At 40.7% G+C, this 20,308-nt stretch overlaps 1 long non-coding RNA gene across 1 annotated transcript in view; it reads right to left on the bottom strand.

Annotated features, from left to right (window-relative positions):
* Window positions 1-19,950, bottom strand: part of LOC135322110 (uncharacterized) — a 38,283-nt gene extending 18,333 nt beyond the window's left edge. Inside the window, exons 1-2 of the long non-coding RNA XR_010382418.1 lie at window positions 19,799-19,950; window positions 15,088-15,170 (exon numbers count right to left, since the gene is read on the bottom strand). This is a non-coding gene — a long non-coding RNA (uncharacterized LOC135322110). The remainder of the gene's footprint in view (window positions 1-15,087; window positions 15,171-19,798) is intronic.
* Between the last annotated feature and the right edge of the window lie 358 nt (window positions 19,951-20,308).

Genomic DNA, 20,308 nt, shown 5'->3' with positions numbered 1-20,308 from the left:
AGAGCACAGACTTGAGGTCTTGGGTAATTCATCATGAGGCCTAAACTTTCAAGAGTTACTTTAACGTCTTTGAGCCTCTCAGGGTCTTGAAGGCCTAAACATGATATCCCCTGCTCTCACTAGACAGGCTCACCCCTGACCTAGTAGGAACGGCTCCCAACCTGGTTAGTTTTCCTATTAGCTGCACCGGCTACCCCTGACCTAGTCTGCAATCCACTGGGATTTACCACCCTGCCAGCTTGCTAAATTAGTCAAACAAGCCAATCACATCCTCCCGCGGGAATCAGCAGGCACCACACCCTCTTGGTATCACAAAGCCTGCCTCCCACTGCCCCTTTGGTTCACTCTGCTCCCAAGTGCAACTCCCATGTGGCCCTGTATGGCATCCAGGGTCCACGCCCCCCATGAGTATATGTGACTAATGAACTGCTTTCTGGTGATGGGTGTCACGTGTTCTACCATATCATTCTATTTAAGACAGAAGATCCCTCTTTCACCAATAAAGTGAACAAGAGATTGTCAGAACAGGCAAGTGACTCCATCCCTGAGAGCTTAACCAAGGCATGCACTGTCCCTTTGAACGCAGCCAGAAAGAATGATGCTTTCTGAACCAGGAGGCTCTCTGGCAGCAGTCTTGACCTCTCTTTCCCCAGGTGTGCTCTCTCCTTCCCCCCTACCCCATTGCCAGGGTGGTGCTGCATGGGGACAGAGTCAGTGCCCATGAGGCCAGGGGGCCCGCAAGAGAGCTGTTGATGGCTGGTCAGTCCTGGTGGGATGAGAGCTGGGGCTACTGAACTGGGAGCCGAAGGCTTGAACCAACTGCACCATGAGGCCAGATGCTGTTTTCAGATAAACAAAGTCATTTCTCTTGGGCAGATCTATCACCAAGCTGGGGGACCCACAGTGAGTGACACCCTTCCTTGCTCTTATCAAGAGAAAGAAACCGCCACAATATAGAGAATGATTCTCACAGGTGGGCCTTCAGTTTCACCCGTGTGGGTGATGTGAGGGCTTAACAGCTGAGCTGAATCTCTGTTGTGTCCCAGACTCTAACTGTGAGCAGAGCCAAGACTTGGAGAGTTATATGGTGAAAAGAACACAATTCAGGTTCCAGTTTCAGCTTGAGTATTCACTAGCAAGGTGAACTGACAGGTACTTAATGTTTCTGAGCCTCAGTAACTTCGTCTGTAAAACAGATGAGGTAACGTACAAGGCTGTTGTGAAGATGAAGTAGGATAATGAAGGTCAGGGACCCAGCACACAGTGAGGTGACAACAAGGGGAGGAGTCTGGAGGTCCCCTCACTCCTTTTTGGCTCCATTCTAGGTTCTATGTAAGACTGGGTCCCTGGCTGAGTGGACATGAGTCAGCAAGTCAGTGTTAATATGTGGGAGTGGTCAAGGTCTAATACTCAGGTGGTTCAGTCTGGACAGGCAAATTCTCTCCCTCTCATCAGTTTTCTAAAATTAAACTTAGGGCTAAAGGAGTCATTTTATTTTGTGATGATATGTTTTGGTGGTTGATATTTTATTTGTAGTTGATGAATGTTAATTTGGAAGAGGGATTATTTGTTTTCAGTAGGGGCTGTCTTTGGATTGAAAGGCAGCCCCAATTGTTTTGAAGGTCCCATAGCAGCATATTGATGGGTCATTTGTATATCTTAACATGCTGGGCCACCTTTGTAACCATGGTAAGACCTTGAGCCAGTCACCATTTTCTTAGCCCTCAGTTTGCTCAATTATTGGATTAGATATGCTGTAAGTTTAATGCCAGCTCCCTGTTGAAAAGTATTATTGTAATTGACTCAGGTTTATAAGGAATGCTTCTCTACAGTGTTACCATGTGGATTTAGAGTATTTGATTTCTACGTATGGGGGTTTCTGATTGTGAACTTTTCGGCAAAAGATCCCCTGCCCAATGCCATTCTCCACTTCCATGGGGGATTCAACCTGCCTTACTACATTTGAACTGACAATGCCTTTACTTAATCTCTCATCTCACTCAGATTCGTGATGAAGGTTGGAATTCCTTTGGAAGGACATTCCAGTTGGCTGCTTTCTCTTGATAGCATCAGGGAAGTTCTAAGTGTTTGGAGACCATCCAAAGTTTCATGGTGGTAGCAAGACTAGCACAATCTTTCTCCCTGCTGCTTTGGAATAACAGGCACTACCGGTGACTCACCTCAGCAGCTCTGAGGAGCCAAGTCTGTGTAGCCAAGTCAGGATCAGGCTATTTCCTCAGAACAGGGTACGCCTTGACAAGAACGGGAGGTGCAGTGAGTACCTCTGAAGCAACACCCAAACGAAAAACATGGCCTTCTGGGCTCCCTCTGTCATTTCTCTGAGTATTTCTCCCCGAGGGAATCAAGACTGTTTTCTTTAAGCAGAATATTCCCTGGAGTTCTGAACTGTTCCCCCACCCCCTTCTCTCTTGTGGACACAACCCTTCCACACTGTAGCCACTGAACTAGAACGTATCATCAGTTCAGGTGTACAAACTGTTTATACCACAAGTCAAGAGAATCTCAAAGTCCAGGTGACACAGAGATTAGGTGAGTTACAAGCACAAAGCCTCACATTACTCAATTAGCTTGGCACAAGTTTAAAGCATTTGTTTCTACTCAACAAACATTAAACAGCCCCTTGCTGTTTCCCTCTCCCAATTGTCCCTCCCCCCATCTCAAACCCTAGTCCTTTGTATTCACTATCCTGTCTTTATTCTTGCTGAGGTTTTTAGTCTTTCATCCAAGGTTATATTTTGTTTCCTGGAAAAACAAGGGTATATTCTGTCTGGTCAACACATCAGTCCGCTTAGCTTTGGAGCAAACCCTTCCCCTGGAAGACCTCACGGACCCTGAGTCTGCCTTCGGAGACTGTTCACAGGTCTCTCACTTGTTGGAACAAACCTGGTTATGGGGTTCATGTGCTCATCACACAGCAAGCCAAATGCTGAGATGCAGCAGAGAAAGGGTTTATTCACGAGGCGGCCAAGCAAGGAGTTGGAAGAACAAGCTTCAGATCTGCCTCCTCGAAGGTGGGGGGTTTGGGATGTTTATGGGATAGAGAAACAGGGTGGTCTGAGGCTTGGGGAAAGATAATCAGAGGTGAGAAAAAGGTGAAGTAATTAGTGTACTCTGTAGGTGTATCTGAGTTACATGTTTCTTCAGGGGACATGTTTCAGAAGATGACAGCATTAGCATGATCTGAGGATGGAGTTTTGGCCTTCTGACATCAAAAGGTCATCCACTGGCCATTTTCACAGGCCCACTGGAGGGTCGGCGGTCCTAACCAGTCTTAACCGGGTGGAACTTGAACTGGACAAGCGCTGACTCCAAGGTCCTGAAAAACAACTCAAGCAATGGTTACTAAAGTGACCATACGTCAGAGGCGTTATCTGTAGAGGGTGGTGAAAAGAGTCTTGTGACACATTGTCTAAGCTACGTGAAGCTTGGAGGGTATGCAATTTTCAGGACAATTAAAGTGAGCTTAGTCAGTGAAGGCTGGTTACAGGATATTATTTATTAAGCAAGTTATAGTTTAAGGGATCAAACGGATGACTACCCTCGGTTTCAGGATTCAGAACAGCCTCTCTATCTCTGCTGAGTTCTCAGTCTTGATTATCCTGGATCTTCCCAGCCCACTCTGTTTACTCTTTTTCTTATCCCGTGGTCCTATGCAAAGCCCCCAGTTTCTACCCTTATCCCCTGAATTAGCAGATAGCCTTCTATATCCACATGCATGAGTTACTAGCTGCATTCAGTGGCCCCATCCTGCCCTGGCATGTCTAACAAGGCTGTGTATCTCACAGCCTTTATAGACTTAGACCTCCTCACATCCCAGCTTCCCACCAATTTGGGCCCCCTGAAGACTTCTGAAGGAATATTAAGAGTTTTACTACAGAATTCAGAAGAGAGGGACATGAAAATATCTAACAAAATTTAAAGAGCAAGCAAAAGATCTATCCATTCATTTATTCACTCCTTTGCCTATACCTGCAAGAATCATTCATTCATTCAGCTCTATGCCAGATCCATGCCAGGCCCCAAGGAAGCAAAGGGGCCCAGAAACTCAAGTCCAGCAAAGGAGACAGACAGGCTTTGGGTTCAACCACGTGGTATGTGCCCTAGAGAGGGAGGAGAGCAAGTTCCCAGTCAGGAGAATAAGGAATCCTGTCTAAAAGGGTACATTTGAGGAGATCTTAAAAAAAAAAAAAAAAAAAAAAAGCAAGGGAAGAAAAAGCATGTTATAATTGTACGGGGAAGAAAGGGAGGGGTGAAACTATATATACAATCTTTTTGTTCTTTTCAAAAATTTTCCTAAATGTCCACATGCATTACTTTGTAATTAAGGAAAAAAAGCATTGTTTACAAATTAAGATTAAAGTCAGCCCTTAATCACCCACTAACACCACAGGGAGAGGCTGGGTTTTGGTCTTTTGCTCTATTATGTCTTTACATTCCTCAACAGTCTAATTCATTTATTTATCCTTGCCTTTATCACCCACTTTCTGTCATTTGCTTTCATGTCTGTGGCTAATGCAGTTAATATTTGCTGAGCATTCATGTGCTTTTCTCTGTTTCCCAGATGCTCTCAGAGTTGGGTTGGGGCAATGGGCCCATGAACAGAAGTAACATATGTCATGTCCAGGGTGAGTCACTTAAAAGCCAGAGTGCCTCCCCCTTCTCTCTCGCCCAGCAACCTTGGAAGCCACAAAGTGACAAGAACCTGGATCCCTGCATTTCTGGGAGGAGGTGAGTCCCTGCCAACTGACTTTGGACTTGGTGTGAGTGAGAAACAAGCTTCCACTGTGTGAAGCCATGTTCATTTGTTACCACAGCATGGACTAGCCTAACCCAACTGCTTGGAATGAGCCTATCTCCATGGCCTTCAGCATGTAAAGAATGTATTTCTGTAAACATTTTGTAAGGCTTGTATCTTGATAAGATACAAAATTCTTCTTCCAGCCTTTCCTTCTTACTACATTTCTTTCACTTCTTCTCTATTTACATGAGTTTGAGGGTTTGTTGTTCCCACCAAGTCAGTCAGTCAACCACGACGCAGATGTCAATTGACTTGTGCAAATGCGTGCCAGCAAATACGTGTACCTTGCCCTGAAGTACTGCTCCAGGTAAAACCTAACAGAGTTCTTTCAGGTCAGGTCCCTCTGCCCACATGAACCCAGGGTCCTTGCCCACTGTGGAGTATCATGCCCTCAGCCCCGCCCAAGTGAGAAGTCTCCTGGGTGAAAACTATGAATGCAGTTAGGCCCCAGGATATACCACTGCAAGAGGCAGTGCCCATGTATGACAGATTAGAGACAGTAGTGACACGGTTTTGCACTCACGCCTCTTCCCTGCCTGCTCCTGCCCCATCCTGTTATGTGCCCAGCATTGCACTGAAAGCCCCTTCAGCTAACTGGAATGCCATAGGAATCTCTACTGGTATTTCTCCCGACGATGTATAGTTTCTCTACTGATACTTTCTTCATCCACTTTTTCATATGTATGTGTTTGTATAGATATGTGTGTATATATGTAAATACTTTTTACAATGTTTCTTTGTCATGAAAGAATAAATTAAATCACCTCATTGACCTTGCTACATAATTTGCTGCAAAGTACAGGATTTTACCAGTTAACACCTACTACCTTATAACATTATGACTTACCATCTGAGATTATATTAAATAAATGCTTTATTTGCCTTTGAGTAATCATAATAAATCATATCATACAATTCAATACTTATCATTGTTTGATTAAGAAGTCATCTTTTCCATTTCACCTGATCTTGCCCAGTGTCCAGCATGATCTGCTGCTTAAAGCTCAAGGGAAAAGTAATTCATGACTATAAACATATGACAAAACATTCAGGAGCTACACTTTGAAGATATTTTTCTCCAGTCAAAAGTTATTTAAACCAAGAGGGAAAAACCCTTTGACAAACACTTCCCTCATTTATTTAACTTCTGTTACAGGGCTTTCTCGCTTTGTTGAGAAAGTTTTCCTCTGCTTTTCCTGTAAAAGTGCATCAGTTTCTCTAGAAACAAGAATGTCACTAATCTGGGAATAGCTGAGAAATGTCCAGACAAACTGTAGTATAAATTCCTACAATGTTTTGAAATGTATCTCCTGGTTTGATTAATCAAAGTCTTTCTAGAAGGCGTTGTTGCTACATCTCTGATACAAATTTGACAGACAGTACTCTCACATTTGAGTCTACCCCAACCTATACTATACGACCCTGATAAAATATTTCCTGAGAGCTAAAACCCTTCCTTAAATTTTGCTGCATTGCTTGATTATTTTGAAAAATGGCAGCTGAATTAAAAGAACTGTTTACTCCTAGAGCAAAATGCAACCGCCAGTATTCTGGACTCAACTGTGTTTGTTTTATTTGGTTCAAAATATTTTTTTTTTAAAAGATTCACTGAGATTGGCTCTAAAGAGCCTCAAATCAGGGCTTATCCGAGGTGAGTGAACACAGATGAGAGGACGCAGAGATGTCTTGACCAACTGTCTCTCTCTGTGGCTTTTGAACAAAATGAAATTGATACCTCCTATCCAATCTTTAGTGAAACGAGAGCTCTTTGCAACTTAGACCTCGGCTGTCTCTGGGTCCTACGCAAACTCCCTTAGCTAACCTGAAGCAGAAGACTCTGTATTATTCCAGATGATAATTTATGTGCAATCCGCCTTTATTGCTGTTTGCTAAGCAAGGTTATAATTTATTCAATTGTCAGATATTTTCCAAGTGTTTACTATCAGGAACTGTTCTAGGGGGTTGGGAATACAGCAATGATAAAAAGAGATTAAAACTCCAAACCCCATAGAGCTTATAATAGTGCATATATATTCCTGGATAAAATAAGTAAAATAAAATACATGGTGATAATTGCTATGGATGAAAGTAAAGAAGGGGAGGTGTTGGAGAATGTTGCGGGGAGGCTGCAGCTTTAAGGAGGTTGGCTAGGATCCTTATCTTTATTATGTAACATCCTTCAGGGTTAAAAGGTTACCAGGGTTTGTATCCAGAAGAACCTCTACAGATGTATTGAACTGGGTTTCACCAAATCTACTACCAAAATACTTCATACAAATGGATGACTTTCTCTAGTTTTGAATTTTCTAATTTTCTAATTGTTTAATTCTTGTTGAAGTATACATAAAACAACAATATTTTCAGTCTCTATTAAAGTTTCAATGTGGTATAGCTGATCAATCATCCATTTCACAAACACTTACTGAGCACCTGCTATGTGTCACTCATCATTACATCATTACAATATATTGATGAGGATACTTTCAGCTCCATGTAAAAATAAACGTGACTCAAAATAGCTCAAACATAAAGGAAATGTTTTGGTTCATGAACTAAAAAGTGCAGAGATGGGGCTGGTCTCTGGCTGGGCTTGATCCAGTAGCTCAGCAATGTCAAACAAGGAGCCTGTTTTCTTGCCACCTATTTTTCTGCTCTGCTTTCTGTGGTTTCTGCATCATCCCCTGCTGGTCCCAAGATGGCTGCCAGCAGCTCCCAGAGAGTTTCATTCCCCCATAATTCCCAGCAAAAGTCTGAGAATCAATCTGATTGGGTCAACTTGGATCACATGTTCACCTTTAAGCCAATACTGTGGCCAGAGGAAGGAACACAGTGACAGGTTTAGCCCAGACCGTGTCTGTCACCCCCAAACCACGGTTTTAGTTAGCCTCCCTGAAACCACATGATCTACAAGTGGAAAATGGATCCTATTGAGAGGAAAGAATTTGGGAATAAATGCCAGGAATATAGTGTTCACTACATCTGAAGTCAGGATTTAAAGATGAATGAAGCTGGCATACTTCCTGCCTTCAAATAATTTTTAAAAATTATTCCTAAATTTTTCCAAACCATTTATTCATGATGCTCTTTTCATTCTTCTTATTCACTTTCAAACCCAACAGAAATATAGTTTGAGATGGGTAATAAATAATTAACAAATACATAAATAAGAACATATGCATGTGGTGTGTCTTTCTGTCCAGAATCTAGGCTATATATGCAGCTAGCTCCATGTGACCTGGTTCCCTGAAACCAATGCCATGTGGATGTGAGAAAGGAATGGACCATCATCACGGAAATGCAAATCAAAACCACAGTGAGATTATCACCTTATGCATGATAGAACAGCTATCATCAAAACGACAACAAATAACAAGTGTTGGCAAGGATGCGGAAAAAAGGGAATCCTTGTGCACTGCTGGTGGCCATGTAAATTGGTGCAGCCACTATGGAAAACAGTATGGCGGGTCCTCAAAAAACTGAAACTAGAACTACCATACAATCCAGCAATTGCATTTCTGGGTATTTATTCAAAGAAAACAAAAACACTAATTTGAAAAGATATATGTACCCCCATGTTCATCACAACATTATTTACAATAGCTAAGATATGGAAACAACATAAGTGTCCATTGATGGATGAATGGCTAAATGTATATATACACTTTGTGTGTGTGTGTGTGTGTGTGTGTATACACACTGGTATATATGTATAATGGAATATTATTCTATCAAAAAAAAGAAATCTTGCCATTTGTGACAACATAAGTGAACCTCAAGGACATTACGCTAAGTGAAATAAGTAAGAGAAAGACAAATACTGTATGATCAATTTATATGTAGAATCTAAAACAACAACAACAAACCAAACTCATAGAGAACAGATTGGTGGTTCCCAGAGGTGGGAGGTGGGGAAGGGTGTGAAAAATGGGTGAAGGGGGTGAGGGGTAAAACTTCCAGTTATAAAGGTAAATAAGCCCTGGGAATGTAATGTACAGCATAGTGGCTATAGTTAATAATACTGTATTACATCTTTGAAAATTGTTAGAAGAGTAGATCTTAAAAGTTCTCATCACAAGGAAAAAAATGTGTAACTGTGTAAGGTGACACATGTTAACTAGACTTATTATGGTGATCATTTCACAACATGTACAAATACCAATTCATTCTGTTGTACACTTGAGACCAATATAATGTTATATGTCAATTACAGTTCAATTTAAAAATAAATTAAATTTAAAAACTGAAAAAAAAGCAGTGCTACCTGTAAGATGCCACCTCTTCCTATCCTGGACTAAGGAAGGAAGACCCTTCTCTGGCTGGAAGCATTCAACTGGGAGTTGACTTTAGAAACTACATAGGAGTTTCTTCTGGAGTCCTTAATGATTTTTTAGAAAATTTACAGGATTTGGAGCTGCCTCATGAACCACATCAGACCAGGAACAACTGAGAATTCTCTGTTTTGTAGAGCCTTAAGGTAGCTGCACCAGCCTTGCAAAAAAAAAAAGTCTGATCCCCAGGGGCTGTAGTCCAAAAGGAACTAGGAAAACTCAGAAGGGTGATGGAACTGGGGAGTGGTGGTAGGCCAGAAACAAGTCAACAATCACTTGGGCAGGAGGGATAGAGAAGATGCAGGAAATGGCTGCAAACAGTGAAACTGGGGACGTCAGAGAGAATCCTATGGAGAGTTCTAGGACAGCGTGGTGAGCTGTGTTTGTGACATCCTCCCATTGCCAAGTATGAAGACACTGCCGTCAGCAAGTGTAGAGGGAATAACTGAGATTAATCAAACTATTAGTTTTATGGTTATTTAGGGAATGGACCTCAAAACCCACACAATTGGTTGCTCAATCTAGAAAAAAATTTATCTCTTGCCACTCCATAAATAATCACCACCCATATGAAACTAAACAGGAAATGAGAAAGCTCAGTTCATCCCTGGAGAGATGCCACGGATGTGCATTGTCAAAGCTGCCGTTACAACATGGATCATTGACTCGTGGCCAGGTGCCCTGGTTGGTTACCATGCCCTCGGGGACAGAAAATAAGGTACAGTGCCTGACTGTGAACTGACATCTAGCACTTAACAAGCTAAATGGAATCCATGTGGGAGGTAAAGTATTGTCTCTGAACAGCTTTCAGCACCCTATCTGATGTCTGCTTTAGTTTTGCATCATGTTTTCAAAGCTGAACATTGTTTAAGTGTGGATTTGGTGGGAATCTGTTGCCACTAAATCATGGGCCAATTTTTCCTCCTACAGGTACATTCTTTGACTTTGATATGTCGGTGAATATATTTGTCTTGTGTGAAACACTATTTCGATTTGACAAGTTCTTCTTCCTTCCTAGCTCCCTTCCAAATAATAACAGCAGTTACTAGGTATTTAATATCTTCTGTGTGTCAGATCCTGTCCTAAGCTCTTCACCTGGATTATCTGGTTCTTTCTTGCTGAAGTTCTGATAAACAAGTGCTATGATCCTCACTTTTTAAATGAGGGAGCTAAGTTTGAGAGTTTAAGTGACTTGCTCAGTGTCATGCCACTAAGAAATATTTGCCTTGAGATCTTTGTAACTTATTAAGATCTACAAATCTGGAAGTATGGAATACTTCCTAAAAGACTGCCTGCATAGAATCACTGATTCTTTACTCCTAATGCCTGGAGTTTGCTTTTTTTCCTGAGGCGGGTGGGAGCTGTGATGACTCACCCCACCTACCATTCCATCATTTATTGGTGTTATCAATACTTCCAAATTGCCCCATCTGAACTCTGGGCCCAGATACCCAGCGTGTAAGGAGCCAGCTGTGCTGTTTGCTAGATGCGCTCTTGATTGCTTCTCTGTTTGGAACCAGTCAGTATAATACTTGGCTGATGACTTTGACTGAGAACTCTGAGTGCCTTTGTTAATTCAGCTCTTGGCAGAGTATTCTAACTGCCCACCCGCGGAATTCCTGGCTCCTAGAAATAATTTAGAATGTCTAGAAAGTGCAAGTTCCACAATAGATAGTGCCATGTGTTGTATTAAAGACCCTCATCCGTAGAACATTAAAATCCATGAACTTTGCTCAAGCTTCCTTCATTCTTTACATACTCAGAAGTAGTAACTAACCACTGAGACCGGGCTATGCCCCGCCTCTTATTGTCCAAGCATATTTAATACACATTTATAATGATAAATGAACATCAGTAAGATGACATATTTCCATGAAATTTTATGAGGTAAATTACTGTGTGAAGTCAGGAGAATATAGTCACAATATGCAGTTAAGTGAAAAGAAGTAATACAGAACCATAAGTAAAGTAAGTTTCCATTTTTAAAAGTGTGTTTATATACATATGTGCATAGGGGAAAAAACAACTGGAAGTATTTGAAATACTGACTTGTAAGTACTCCGCCGCATAGTTTTCCTAAAGTATTGTGCTAATATTGTTTTCTCTTAAGCATTGCATTTACAATTTAGAATAAAAACAGGCCTCTAAGTTTGTAATTTAGAGCTACTAGTTCTCCAGCTTCTGGATGTTATCTTTCAAATTTATGGTTTGTTACAGTTGAGTTCTACCCTTTTGTGTTTGTTTGTGTCATCCATGTTTTTCCATGTTTTGTAATTCTAAGAAACTCTTTCAATTCTGAAGAGTGAAAAAATCCCAAAGAATAAGCCAGGAGCTTCTTCCAATGTGCTGCAACTGCTCTTGAAACTGATTAACGCTCAGGAAGATGAGCAAGGGATGTGCCTTCTGGCCAAACCACTGACTGGCAGATCCAAAACAATCTCCCACACAGACCGCTAAGTCAGGAATAGACCAACCTGGAGTGACCAGGAGCTGGGGGGTATGGGTAGGGCTGGGGACAGGGATGGGTCTAGGCTATGTTTTAAATGTTATAAGTGTATGCAGGCTTCAGGGGGCCAGTCACATACACAGAGGATGAAACAATTTCTATTTCTTCAGATTCAATACCAGACCAACAAGTAACAAAGCTCCAAAAAGTTTTCTTGTGATGAGCTGCACCATTGTACATAATAGCTCTGTCTTTTTTGGAAAAATCTAGACAATCACTGAAATCTTTTAGAAATACTACATATTGAAATGAATGTATACTTCATAATTTCCTTTTACTTTCATATCAGCACATTATTAGTCTATCCAACAAATATTTTTTGAGTACATGCCACGTGCCAGGCTCTGTGCAAAGCAGTGCAAAATAAACAAGGTCCCTGCCTTCATGGAGCTTATGGTTTAGACCAGCACTGATCAATAAATATGGCAGTTACTAGACATGTGTGGCTACTGATCACTTAATATGTGGCTAGTCCAAATTGAAATGTCCTATAAGTGTAAAATGAATACTATATTTTAAACACTTGGTATGAAAAAAGTTAAATATCTCAACTTTTTATATAGATTACATGTTAGTAGTAATGGTAATAGTTTTGATATATTAAAATTAACTTCACCTGTTTCTCTTCTTTAATGTGACAACTAGAAAATTTTAAATTACATGTTCAATTTATATTTCCATTGGACAACACTTGTCTATGCTAGGAGTTCTCAAAACTCCCTGTGCTCATAATTATATGGGAAGCTTTAAAAATACAGATCCCCAGATTGCATCCCCACAGAGATTCTTATTCTGTCTGGGCTGGGGCTCTGATGCTGGCATTTCTTTTTAAAGTTCCAAAGTGAGACAGTGTGCAGCTGTTTCAGGGGCTGTGAAAGACACAGAGTCTATGGAGGCTATGCCCCTGCCACCTGGGAGATTTCCGTCTAGTGGCCCTCTGATGGCCATCTTCCCTGTTCCTGGTGGTTTTAAAATATGCCCATAAATTGATACTCCTCTCTTCAGGAGGTGGAGCTTAATTCCCCTCTTCTGTGTGAACAGGACTTAATGGCTGGCTGCTAACAAATAGAATGTGGCAGAAGTGACCATATGGGACTTGAAACTAGGTCTTAAGAGGTATTGTGGCTTCCCCCGCCCCCTCTCCCCCTCTGCCTCTGTCTTCTTCTCTCACTCTCATTACTTATCCTGGGAGAAGCCAGCAGCCATGCTGTGAGGGTACTCAAGCAGCCCGGCAGAGAGGTCCACAGGGCCCTCTGCCAAGAGCCAGTAGAAACCAGGTTTCTGTCTGTATGAACCATCTTGGAGGAATCATTTAATCCTACTCAAACCTTCAGATGACTGCATCCCTGACCGTCATCTTGACTGTAACCTCATGAGAAACTGAGCCAGAACCACCTTGCTAAGTCACTCTCAAATTTTTGGCCAAATAGGCTGAATGAGACAATAAATGTTCCTTGTTTTAAGTTACTAAGTTTTAGGGTCATTTTAATGCAGCAATAAATACCTAACATGTTGTGACACTGGGCCTCCCTGCTCCTCACCATTGCCTCACCTGGGCCATTTGCCAATGGTGAGCTGCCCCAGCAGCTCAGAACCATTTGCGAGAGTGCTGCAAGGCTCTCCCTTTCAAGGTGAGAGTCCAGTGACCACAAACAACCTTGCTGGAGCACCCAGAGAGGCACCTCGGTGCTGGCATCAGTGATCACACAGCCCAGCTACCTGGGAGCCGCACACCAAGCTGTAGCTTTGATGCCTTGCTGGTGGTTACACAGCACGGCACTTAGTGAAAATATACCAGCACAATTTCCTGTGTCCTTTGACCTTTGCTATGGGCATGAAATTTGGTGTGTCTACCCTCCTCCCCAATCGGTTTTCCCTTTCCTCAGTCTCCATCGTAAAATAAAGTTCACCTTCAAAAACAGGGCTGCTGAGAAACACACACACACATCATGCCCATTTCTACTCTCGACCACAGTCCCCTTTCCCCCAGCCCTTTCTCACTCCTGCCTATGTTCTTAGACCCACAGCTACCCTTGCCTATGGTTATGATCTGACCCCTACTTCAGGAATTATATACACCTCCACCCCCCTCCCCATTCCCCCCAAATAGTCCCACCATCCACATTCCCTGCGTTGCCTGACACAAAGCAATCCTCTGGAGGAAAGAGTCCAATGCACACTTCTACACAGGCTTTTCTCCCTGGCAAAAGCAACAAGGAAAGCGGCCTGGTCAACTGTAGAAAGAACTATTGTAGATTTGTGGTCTTGGTCAAGAAATTCTGCTTTACTTGGTTTGGCAATAATAACAACAGTAAAGTAATAATGCTTAACTTCCTTTTTTGACACCATTATTTTATGTTAAATTCCTTCAACTTGAAGGTCTTTTAAGATTTATAAGGTAAGATGTTAGTTTCAACTTACTAGATCCCCCAAGTTGCTCTAAAATGAACACCTAAGTGTCAACATTAATCAACCGCTTCATGCTTTTCTGCAGTGCAAAAATGGAAACAAAGATTACTTTATTCCTAAACTTTTTTTTTTCCCTCCATGTTTCTGCCTGGCTTGAACTCAGACTTGTGTTCTATAAAGGAGCGATTAAGTACAGACTTCTGTTTTAATAGGACATATTTAAGGCAGCCGGGACCGTTCTTCCTGCATTAGGTTGAAAGGTCTTAATCAGAAAGAAAAATTGATTCCTCGTATTGACATACGTGCCACTTATTGTTATGAGGAGCTATCCATGTAAGCGTATGACAGTTCAGCCTCGCATGAAGATGCAGGTTCCAACACAAGGATGTCTAACTCCAGGCTGCTTGTGTCTGAGTCTTCCAGTCTGTTGTCAAAGGTGAATTCACACTTCTCCCCCCGCGAAAACATACACTTTTAAAATGTTCTTCTACCTGGCACCTCCCTCCTACTGTCTTCCACCCCAAACAGATAATCAGTGTATTTCAAAAGGTGCCCTGTTATTGACACAATAACTGGAAGCCCACCAGCTTGCATTTTGTGCTACTAGGCTTCGCTCCTTATAGTGTAACAAAGGAGAAGCCTACTAATGATGTTTGCCCACCTCGGCTTGTGCTTGTCTAATGTTTAAAAGGGGTTTTGTTATCATTAGACATTCCTGAACAATCGCTCTCTCGGAACATCAAGCACACGGAACGAGAGGTGAGGGTCAGGATGGGGGCGGGGGAGGAGAAAGCAAGGCTTCCTGGTCCAGTCCTCCCTGCTAGTGCAGCGCCATCTAGTGGGGGATTCCAACGCGACGTCAGGAATGAGAACGCTCAGCGTGGTCCTAAGTACAAGAAAGGGGACCTTATGTCCATCCTCACTCGTGACACGCAATCACTGTTCATCTTTTGCGGATTATACACATTTTGAATTATACACAACAAATATTTAATCTAATTGTTTAATCTTACATTGTCTCTGACCTGAGGTCTGGGACTCTGGAACTCTCTCTTGATGTGCAGGCAGGGAATGCAAATAATACTGAGATAATCAAAGCAAGCAGTGCCTGGGAAAAGATCACAGAGAGCATTCCAAAGTTAGATGAAATAAAATAAAAATGTTCTAATGTGGTTCTTTTTTATAGTTTTATTATCTTTAAAAACTCATTACTGTAAAATAAACTTATATGTATAAGTAAATTTTCTAGATAATTGACATTTTTAAGCACCATGATATTTAATAATACTATTTTTAGAGGAATACTGAAGAAAATTAAATGTTTCTTCATGATTCAGGATTGTTTATTATGAACACCACTTACTATACAAAGTAACCAGTATAATATTTAGGATGGTTTGCCCCACAGGAAATGGCCCCCTACTCCTGTTAGTTCTTGTGTCCTCTTTTCATGGCTTTTCTTCCCTGCGTCCACAGCAATTCTACCTTCCTGTAGTATTCTGCTGCACAGCATTTCTTAATTGCTTACTTCTTTGAAACTTAATGGTAGGCAATGATATAGCCAAATTTAGTAGAAGTGCATCTAAATTAAGAGTGAGATCCTCTATGGCTCTCTCTTAATTAATGGAATCTGTGACACTTCTGACTGTCTTTTTCCACATTATCCTGAGCTGTCATATGTTTTCCAGAAAACTGATGTGTCTGAATAAGTCACCTTCAAATAAGTTAAGAGCCAATAGATTTTGGTATAGGATTGGTTAAGGGACATTTACCAAAATATATACTCACAAGGAAAATATAGAAAAAGTCCAATTCAACTGGTACAACAATCTAAGGAGATAGCATATTAGACGCTCCCAATAGTCCTGTGGTGTCAATGAAATGAAATGTCATGTCAAGGAAATGTTAGTCATTTCATGACTAATTTTGGGGCTATTTCCTTTTTGAAACCAAGTGTTTATAAGTGAGAGCTAACGGGACATTCTTTACTTTCTACTTAGTCTCAGATTCCTTTTGGTGGGACACTGTAGCAGCTGCATATGCTGAGAAGATAGATAGTTACTATCTGTGACATTAGAATCCAGTTCAAGAATGGCAAATGGCCCCCTAGAAGATGATAACAGCTGTATGTTGCCCCTACTTATAGGTTAGAACACTGTTAAAACACGTTAAGAGACCAAGATCATGCATGTGATTCCTCTTCCCTGGGACATATCTCCTTCTGTGAGGTCTACTGTTTATGCCACTTGGAGAGCTCACTTTAAGAAACAGAACACAACATTACAATTAGGTAAGATGGTAATTAGTTAAGAATATTTTCAAAGAAGTTATAAATACTATAAATATCACAAAATCCAGATTAACAGAATTTTTTTTATTAATTTACTGCCTGACACTTCTACAATGTTTTTCACTTTCTCAACCGCATACTCTTTGATTGTCTCTTTTTCTTTTCTTTTTTTCTTCCTTTCTTTCTCTCTTTAATTTAATGGAGGTACTAGGGATTGAACCCAGGACTTTGTACATGCTAAGCATGCACTCTACACACAGAACTATTTTCCTTCCCAATAATTGCCTCTTTGAATGACAATTCTGTTGTACAATTTTTTAAAATAAAAACAATGATGTATACTTCAGTCTTTCCTCTAGCACAGGCTTGGCAAACATTTAGAAACAATGGGAATAAAGTGAATAGTGAAAATACAGAATCTCTATTGATGGATGAATTTCACCATTTGAAGTGAGTAAACCAAGAGAATATCAGTTAATGTGGGAAGATCTCGTTGGGGTTATTCTGAAAATGATTTTGGTGTCTTCAATAAAAGGAGGGAACACAGAACAGCGTTTAACAGCGTGGACCACTTACAGCTGTGCAACATGGGCAACAATCCTCTGCACTGCAGTTCACTAATATATCATTCATGAAACTGTCAGGAGGATTAAACAAGAAAGTTAATGTAATACACTTAATATAGAGCTTGTTTTGTTGTTGTTTGCCTTTGCTTCTGAGTTGTTTTGCCTTGAATATTAACAATAGAACAAAAAACAAAAATAAAATCTCCCCAAGTAATGCTGACCCACAGTCAGGATTGGAAACTACCAGACCACATGTGTACCAAGAATTTAGTTACTTTGATGGGAGATGCCTTGGAGGTGAGGTGAGAGAGAAAGTAGTAAAATAATTCCTTATATGGTGAAGAAGAAACATGCTCATTTTAAGCCAGGCTTTACTGCCACACAAATGATGGATTTAAAGACTTGTTTAGTCATGTTTCCAAATCTCAAAATAAAGTTTAAAAAAAAAGGTGCTTTAGGTCAACAATATTAAAATCAAGTCAAATGTATCTGAAAATTGCCAAATTTCTAGTGCTTCAAGGCCAAAGTTTTTTTTTTTTTTTAACTATAAAATGTGTTTTTAAGGTGTCTTGAATGGGACGCAGCACCAGTGTTTTGTTCTCCCCACAGGACGGGCTTTGGTGCCACACAGGCCCATGTCTGGGTCTGAGTTTTGCCACTCACTCTCCATGTGGAATGATTAACCTCTCCAAAGTGGTTCACTTTTCTATAAAATAAGATTAATTGGATCTACCACATATCTTTGCTACAAGGCTTGAGTGAAAGTGAATGGCATGCTTCTAGCACAGTTCTGACATATTCTGGCACTTAACAAAAGTAAGCTATTATTATCATCATCATTTTTATTATTCTCATTTGGTTGGGAATGTGAAACTTTTGTTTTGGTTTTTGGTTTTTCGTTTATGAATTTTATTTCCTCTGAGAGCTGTATCAGGTTCATATATTATCTTGTTGGGCCTTCTCATTTATAACTCAACACTCTGAGGCACTGACAGATTTAAATACCCAGAGTGCTTTACCAAAAGTAGAATAGCAGGTGTGTGTGTGTGTGTGTGTGTATGTGTGCATGTTCTGATATCTTGCATTCAATTTATCTTTAAAATGGTACTTATATATGCAAGTAGCTAGAAAAAATAATCAAAATGGCATAGAAATTTTAAAAATTAACTTTTGGAGCACTTTTGGAAGTGTCCATGTATTTCTATAAAATATTCCAAGATGCACCTTATTCACTTGTACTTAGCTTCCTGGTGACTTGAGCCCCTTACAGGTGAAATGGGGATAAGGGGACTGACCTAGTAAGATTTACAGAGTGTCATTCATTCAAGACATTTATTAAGTGCAGCAGTGAATGAGACAGACATGGTCCCAGCCCTCATGGAGCTTACAGTCTAACAGGAATAGCAGACACTGAGTAGTGTAATGTGTGTTACGAGGGAAGAGAGCAGAGGACAATGGGAGCCTACAACAGGCTACTGTCATCTAGTCTGAGGAAGTGGCATTTGGATTTGTAGGAGTTAAAGTTTATTATGGAAAGAGGATTAGAGAGCAGGGTAAAAATTGGTTGCACAAAGTAATCCAGCCATTCATTCATGTATTTATATCAACAAGTAACCAATGAGATGGACAATCCCTTCCTTCATGGAGCTTACATTCTAATATGTATATGAAGCACTCAGCACAATGCCTAGGGTACAGGAGGCACTTAGTCAAAGGTAAGGCCCTCGTCCGTAAGCCTCATGTACTCACACAGGTTGTCTTTGCTCTCATCAAGTCTTATCTGGGCTATTCCAGCAGCATTTCCCACTTAGCCCATCTGCTACTCAGCCATCAAAGTCATCATCCAAAACCACTTATCATTTAATGCTCTACAGGGCTGTGTCTGTTTTTGGAGCATTTACTGGAGGAAATTTCATTCAGCTGTTCTGCAGAACCCTAAAACTGAGATCAGTTTCTTTGTGGGTTGGTTACTGTTAGCCACACTGCACCCTGTATTTGGAACACCCACTGTGAGGATAGAAGTCTTCTGAGCTTTGGGGAGCTGATGTTACAATAGCAAACCGAAATGTGGTGTTAGCCCTGTCAGAGATGAAAATACATTTCCAACTTGAAATGTCTGGACCAAAGATTTGATAATCACCTATGAGTCAATAAGTTTCCATGTGGGGTGCCAAATGATTGCAACAGATAACCCAGGATCAGGCTGAATCAGTAAGGCTACACAATAAAGAAATAGAGACAGTGAGCTTGACATATTGCAAAAGCAATAATGAGTGCCAGATTAATTCCTCCAATCGCTAGACTGCATTCAGCCTATCTCAGAACAGCCCAGAGACTATTACTTAATGTGTACGTTTCTTTTTTACTTAGAGTATTCAGTTGCTGGTTCAATGCATAGAAAGTGGATTTTAAAATCAGGTTGCTTCAAAAGTTGGTTTCGGGGGATCTTCCAGAAAAGCATCACCTTGTGTAAGATTTTGTTTCTCATTTCCACCAAATCATTGTTATGCAAAAATTCCCCACGCAACTGAAGTTGTGTGTGTGCGTGTTTTAAAAAAAAAAAAAAAAACCCAGCATAACCTTTGAAAATCGTATTCACTTAAATATCTAATTTTAAAAATATAGTCCTTTTCTTTTTGCTTGTTATTATTATAGTAGTTGAAAACATTATTTGAGGGCAAGGAAAAATGAAGTTTGAAAAAACAGAGTTCTTCAAATCTCCAAAATCTTCATTGAATGACCTGTGATATATCTTTGGCAAATACAACATTTAGAAAAAGAACAGTTTTTTTTTCCTTCTATCTCTGTTAGGGTTATACTGGTTGCACGTGACAGAAAATAAAAATGAAGTTAGTCTAAAATAAAAATGTATTTACTCACATAATTAAAGTATCCAAATTGAGCCAAGATTCATTTTTCTTCCTCTTTTTTTCTCCTTTCTCAGAGCCCAAGTAATCAGAATAAGTCTACCAACAGCTTTCTGGACTACGTCTTTCTGGCTGCTAATTCAGAAGAAAAGAGCAAATGTTTTTCTCCCTGCATTCTTAGCATATTTTCTATGATTTGTTCTGATTGAAACAACATGGGTCACATGACGGCCCTTGAATCAATCTCTGTGGTCAGGGAAATGCAGTGTGGTGACTGGTTCACGGCAGAGTCATGTGCTTCACTCCTGGGACTGTAAGTAGAACCCTATGCGGGCCACCTGGGAAGAAAACAGGAGGAGAAGATCCACACTTCAAAGCCAAGGCTGTTGCTGGAAGGAGGGGAAATGGATGCTGGGGAGATAAACAACTAACATTCACTTTAGCTTAAATCCCACTTTTCACCAAGTCCCACTGAGTGCTTTCTCTCTGTTTACATGTCACTGGTCTGTCTGTCTGTGTCTCC

The sequence above is a fragment of the Camelus dromedarius genome, chromosome 1 (assembly GCF_036321535.1).
Source record: "Camelus dromedarius isolate mCamDro1 chromosome 1, mCamDro1.pat, whole genome shotgun sequence".
In the NCBI taxonomy this organism is placed as follows: domain Eukaryota; kingdom Metazoa; phylum Chordata; class Mammalia; order Artiodactyla; family Camelidae; genus Camelus; species Camelus dromedarius.
This window is presented reverse-complemented; position numbering and strand designations above follow the sequence as displayed.